Source organism: Phymastichus coffea, unplaced genomic scaffold (assembly GCF_024137745.1).
Source record: "Phymastichus coffea isolate CEN01 unplaced genomic scaffold, Cenicafe_Pcof_1.1 PCOF00095, whole genome shotgun sequence".
In the NCBI taxonomy this organism is placed as follows: Eukaryota; Metazoa; Arthropoda; class Insecta; order Hymenoptera; family Eulophidae; genus Phymastichus; species Phymastichus coffea.
The window spans coordinates 983,994-990,487 of NW_026706906.1; the positions used below are offsets into that span (position 1 = coordinate 983,994).

The 6,494-nt window shown below is 50.8% G+C and overlaps 1 protein-coding gene across 5 annotated transcripts in view; it reads right to left on the reverse strand.

The window, feature by feature from the left end:
- Window positions 1-1,645, reverse strand: part of LOC131669638 (dorsal-ventral patterning tolloid-like protein 1) — a 32,665-nt gene extending 31,020 nt beyond the window's left edge. For all 5 annotated transcript variants that reach the window (XR_009302387.1, XM_058944667.1, XM_058944664.1 and 2 more), the window contains exon 1: window positions 1,386-1,645. The gene's annotated coding sequence lies outside the window, so the exon portion shown is untranslated. The remainder of the gene's footprint in view (window positions 1-1,385) is intronic.
- Between the last annotated feature and the right edge of the window lie 4,849 nt (window positions 1,646-6,494).

Sequence of the window (6,494 nt, forward strand, 5' to 3'; positions counted from 1 at the left end):
CATGTTTGCTTTTTTTACCGATGGTCGTCGAGAAAACGACGTCTGGCTGTTTCATTCTTCCGTTTCGCGCGGGCATGGCAAGCAATACATCATCTCGACTTTGTGCCCTCACAGAAGAGAGACGATACGCTATGAAACGCTAGTTGTTGTCATTTTTCTATTTTCTTTAAATTCAGGAGCAAAGCACTCACTTTGAGGTATCACGGTTGGCTGAGAAAAGTATAAAGAGAAATCACGAGGCAAAGGAATGAAAGCAGATATCAGGAAAGAAAGTTCAGCCCCGTGTAGAGCGACGGACGCGTTGTAATTATTTCCTTCGGCTATGTAAACAATATTGACAAAAGTGAACGCGCATCCTCGCCTAGAGCTTAGCCCGATTACAGCAAACATAATCGTCGATTAGCGCGTCGCGGAGCTGAAACGAATATGGAGAGGGGCTGCACACAGGCGCGCATAGAACAGCTGATCGTGCGAAAGGGCGGGCGACCGAGCGCGAGCGCGCGCGAGAATAGCCGCAGAACGCGTGCCGCACTACGACACGCCCTGGATTCGACTCGAGCCAAAGCAAAAAGGAGAAACGAGGAGCGCCTGTGCACGCGAAATTGAGCGGCATTGTCTCTCGCTCGGCGGAGAATGGAAGTCGCGTGACGCCGAGAAGAATTGAACGAAGAGCAATCGACGCGAAGACCAGAGCGATCCCGAAGAAAGGGATGCGAGAGCGCGCCGCGAGTCTTACGCGACTCTAAGGCGGTAATACTACAGCGTCGTTAGCTACTTACCGCGGAATCATGTGCTCTCTCTCTCTCTCTCGCTCTCTTGGTCGGGTATGTGCGTGCTTGCAAATCTGTAACTGTGTCGCGTGTGTCGTATGATACGTGTTCGGGCAACGTGTCGGGCGCTTCGATCTCGAATTCGCCCGGCGCTCGCTGCTCTCGTTGTCGCGGCGGCGCGCGAGGCCGTCAAGGCCAAAATTTGCGGGTGACTCGACGCGCGCCGTCCCCGAAAAAAGAAAAAAAAAAAAAATCGCGAACCGCGTCCAACCGTGCCCAAGAGCAAGCCTGAAGGAAGCGTGAGTCACGGGCAATCGCGATAACCCAATGACCAAGAAAGCACATTTGGGGTGCGTATGGTCGCACGGTGCGCGCAATGGGAAGCCTCGGGGTGGTGCCCGTGTTCGCGCGCGAAGCCGAAGAAGCGGCCCGCCGCGAGAGACGTTCGATGGAGAAGCAGCATCGGCGGCGAGCGGCCAGCAAGGGAGGGAGGATCCGCGCGCCGAACCGCGCCCATGCGCTATCCGGCAAGGACGGCATGGTCAATAATCGGAGAGCGAGAGAGCAACGCGCGCGCGCGCGCGCACGCACGTCTCTGCGTGTTGATATGCTCACCGGCGTCGTCCTCGCGTGCTGCTGCATTCTCGGGCCTGCTCTGTCGGCTTCGTCGGGGCTGCCTCCAACCTGGCGTCGTTTCGGCGGTCGTCTGTGCCGAGCGCCGTCCTCAAGTCATGGCGAGCGGATGATCACTGCGCGTCGGCACCGTTCATCCACCGACTACCACGTCCACGACCTCGACGACCACGACGACCACAACAACGACGAGGTCTTGCGAGAGACGCTCAGCGAGAGACTGACGGATATTATAACCTATGCGTGCGCGGCCCGACTGACGACAGAGGTCGTAACTGCGAGGATGAGGCGCGTCCGACCATCCCCCCCACTTCTTCTCTCTCTCTCTCGCTCTCTCTCTTTCTCTCTCTCTCTCTTCCTACGGCAGCCCTTCGCGACGGCGGCGGCGCCGAGCCAACCCCTCTCCCCCGGGGGATTCAGGAACGTACCGACTATGCGCCGGAGCCTGGCGCTTCGCGCTCCGCCGACGCGTATACCTATATGTGTGCGCCGGCTCGCTCGCTATAGCTACTACTTTTACGGCTTTTTTTGAATTCCCCCTGGGTTTACAGTTACGGGTAAGACCCTTCGTTTTCTTTTTTTTTTTTATTTTATTTTGCCTCCTTCTCTTTCTTTCGATTCTTCGGGGATTCGCTTTGCTTTGACGACAATTGGACACTTTATTTCGATCTTCTCTCTTTTTCTCGGGCTCTTGTAAAGTGCGCAATGGTTCCAGGACAATGATTTCTCTATTTGAACCGCAGACTAGTGCGATCTCTTTAGTTGGATTTTAGCGCCCATTGTAGAATACCGGCAACACGAGTTGTTGTCAGTTTTCTATTTTCTTTAAATTCAGGAGCAAAGCACTCACTTTGAGGTATCGCTCATAGGAATGCCTCAACGAAGTCATTTCAAATTCCGCTATTTAATTGACTAGAGATGCAGTCGAGTCAGAGCTTTCATGCTGTTTACAACTGTGCAATACGACAGAAGAAGGAAAGTGCACTCACGCGAATTTCCATGAATTCGATATTTGCAAAATTTCACGCATTTATGGCGACACTCATGATAATGCAGGAAAAAAAAAAGACGAAGGCAGTCGCACTAACATTTCTGCAACGTACATTCGATGAAGCGTGACAGCCTGTAAGTACGTATAGTGTCGTTTTCGCGTATGCCTGCTAAAGCCAACTACAAGTAGTACCGTTCCCATTCTCATCGCATTGGATTTTAACGAGGTAAAAGAAAAAAAAGAAGAAAAAAAAGAATGTCGGAATCGTTCGCTTATGAAATTAAGTTCAGCGGCGTATAGCGCGCACAAGAGTGCGAATCGACTGAAAAGTGCAGTTTAAATGGTTTTTCCCCAAAAAGAGAAGCAGAGAGTTTAACGAATGAAAAGAAAAGGGGGAGCGTAGATGACAGCTAACCGAGCTAATCAGATCGCGAAACTTTACGAGAGAGCGATTATTCAGGCTAAATCTCTCAAAGTGTAATTCGTGGTTCAAGAGATTTTCGAGCGGACTTGCATATAACGGAATGCGCGATAAGCAACTGTTGATTAATGCAGTTGCCGGCGTTGCAAATAAATGCCAGAAGTTGCGCTCGCCGTGAAAAAAAAAATTAAAAAAAAAACAAAGAAACAAACAAAACAGCTCGACGAAACAAAAAACAAAGGACGCGCCCATCGTGTTTCGCTAGGAGCGAATCGTGTGGTTCTTTTTTTTTTTATTGCGCGCTAATCGATGTCTTTGGCGTGATAAATGAGGCCAAGCCAATCAATCACTCGGAAATCGTATATTATGATACGTGTGACTGAAGTAGCCCATTATTGCACGGCGTGATATTAGCACGCGAGTACAAGCAAAGGCAATATCATACTCGAGTAACAAGTATCGCGCAACATCTTCCAGTATTGCCGATCTCAAATCAGCGCTCGCGACTATTCTTATACGCGTGACCTAAGATGGCACCACAGTCTTGCACCGCGAGGCTACAATTATGGTGCGAAAATGAACTACTCAAGTTACGGATAGGCATTACTCAAGTGCTGATTTAAGCCACGTAGTGCTATAAATAATATTACACGTAGGTTTCTGGCATTAATAATGAGAGCCTCGAGCGACAGATCCCTATAGCTATCCTCGAAATTTGCTTAATATTGACGTGATTCTCTAAGTATGATATACGTCGATTCGAGGTCGTCGTCGTCTTCGTCACGGAAGTTCGAGCCGCGAGTTAGCCTCGTTTCCTGCTGAGCCAGGGGAGTCATCCCTTATTGTCCTGCAATGTACAGCGCCATCCAGACGATTCATGCATAACGCATTCATCAAAACAGTAATGTGATTGGTATGCAGGAATTGGGAATTAACTCGCTGGCTCGCCGTGAGTGTGATAGAAAACACGATTAGCTTTAGCTGCGCATCGATCGCTGGCATTGAACGTGATTTCTATGACGCAAATAATTTATCCGGAAACTTTGTTGTACTCGTTGTCTTTGACGTTCTCAGTTACGGCCAATTCAATAAAAATAGCGATCGACCGTCGCTTCATTTTCTAAGCGTAATTGCACGATCGATCGTTGCAAATTGCAAAATTTGTTGGAATCGTTCGCTTGGAAACTTCAAATTATTTTGCCGTGTTTGGAATAACGCGAACGGAATAATTATCGAGAGGCAATTCGAGCGGATTAATAATACTAGTTCGCATAGAAGCGGATGGAAAGCCACCTGGCGTATTGATATTAAGGAAAATTTCAATAACCAGGATACTTAATTATTGAAGTGTTCCTCTCCCTGATCTCGCAATATCGACGCTCGCAGCTCGCGGCAAGCGAAAACAACTGAATATTTGATAAAGTGCCATTAAAGCGCAGGGATGATAAAGCGAGAGCGATAATCGATCGAGTTATTATTCAAGCGGCGAGAGCGTGCGAATCGGTGTAATTCCCGAAATCACAGCGGTGACGGACTTCTTTTAGCTCTTGTTCAGCCGAATTGTGCCGAAAAAGGCGTTCAGCGGTGTCGATGCTAATTTGGCCCCTCGGAACAAAGAGCGAGACATTAGTCATCGGCGCAAAAAAGCGAGGTGGAGAGAAAAAGGCGAGCGCCTTGCCTCGCAACGCTCCTGGCTGGAAGCGAACGCCGCGTGGGAGAGGGGAGAGACGCGTCGACGAGCAGCTGCGAGGGAGGCTGTGGCTGCCGCTACTGCGTGCAACTAGGCGGGAGCACGGAAGCGCCGGTCGAAGTAGAAATCGAGAGCTAGAGAGAGGAGAGAGAGAGAGAGAGAGAGAGAGAGAGAGAGAGAGAGAGAGAGAGAGAGAGAGAGAGAGAAAGAGAGAGCCCGATCATGATGCAGTGCACTTGCATTTATGGATGTTTATCGAACGTGCGTGCCTATGCCTCGCGGGCACGCACACCGAGAGATGCTGCACGACACGACGAGAGCAGATTAGTTGCGCGCCTTTCGTTTCTCGTTTCCTCGAAAAGAATTGTTGCTCTCTGGGCCACTTATCGCACTCTTCGCAGCTCCGTGTTCGTTGTTTCGGTTCGTAGCCCACCTCGCTCCGCCGTGATCCGTTCGCGCAAGTATGTCTGCGTTTGTCGAGTGAGACTTCAGCGGCGAATGTGTAAGTGACCTCTGATCTTTGATCGGCTGGCATTCGCGTTAATACAAATTCGGAGGAGGTGCGTCACGACGTGGACGCAAATGACGCACGAACGAAATATCGTCATTGTTGAATTCGAACACTCCCAGCTAAAGAGTAATGATAAATCCAGGAGCGAATCGGGAAACAAAGTGCACACGTAGCTTATAAGCCTGGCGAGCGCATCCGTTACCGAGCGAAATATAAACAGAAGGCGATAAATTACTCGGCAGCGTAGAGAAAATGCAGAGAGAGAGAGAGAGAGAGAGCTCGCGGCGAGAGCCAAAAAATACACGCCCTCCCGGAAGATAAGCAGGCGACGACACGACGAGATGGAGGGGGTGAGGGACGCCGATGAACGATGAAAAATTGGAGACAGCGTAGTCGGTCGATGCGCCAGCAGTCTTGTCGTCGCGTGACAGTCGGCGTAATTGTTGCTAATTGCGGAGAGCCGAGGCGCTTTTGTGCAACGCTCCGCTCGCCTTTCTTGCCTCGCAACTGACTATTGATTCGAGCCGGAGAGGGACTAGACAAGTGGGATTTCCCTGGCCTCTCCCTACCTACGAGCAAAAGCTCCAAGTTCATTACTCGCTTTATTATGTTTGCCCTTAACGGCCCTGCAGGTTTGCGTACGTGTGCTTTTAAGTAGCCCGAGTAAACGTCCGACGCCATTCGGCTTGTTTATTGGCCTCCAGTCCCGGCTATTGCCGTTATTTACGCGATTTTCAACGAGTGGGCTAGCTTCCGCGGCTATCTACGATCTTTGCTGCCTAGAACGCTTATGCTTGATTGTTGTTTGAACGCTGTTTAGAAAGGCTCGAGCCATCGAGATGCCGCGAGTCGTTTGCTTCGAAACACTGCAAATATGCGCGACACCTTGCGCGTACAAACACAGCGCCAATTAACGGCGTTGCAGCAACTCAGGGACTAGCGTCTAAGAATATCGTATCGATTCTCGAGAGAGACTTTCGGCCTAGCCGTCAAGATCCTTATCCTCGTTCATCCCCGAGCTGATTGATAAAGCTCTATCCGCGAAGGGATCGGCTGGTCTCGTTGCCTCTTTCGCACGCACGGACACACGCGTCGTTAGCCAGCGCGACGAACGAAGCGCCGAGAAAAGATACGTCCGCAGCCAGTAGAACGAATATTAATTAAGGCAGGCGCAAGCGGAAGGTCGGCGCAGCGGCTGCTCGAGCATATACGCGGAGGACCGCGGGGCCACGGCGTGTACGCCTTATCCGCGAGCGGGACGTGACAACGGAGCAGGTCGGCCGAAGGACGTAGACACAGCAGAAGCCAGCACGTCTCTCGCTCGACACTCGGCAATTTACTCTTGGCTCCGCTTCCCTCGGCTTGCGGCCTTGCTCCACAGCGCGACTCCTCTCTTGCCTTCTCGTTTCGCTTAGATTTCATTTCATCCGACGACTGGATTTTTCACTTGTTTGCAGAACACAATGGCCCTGTCGTCG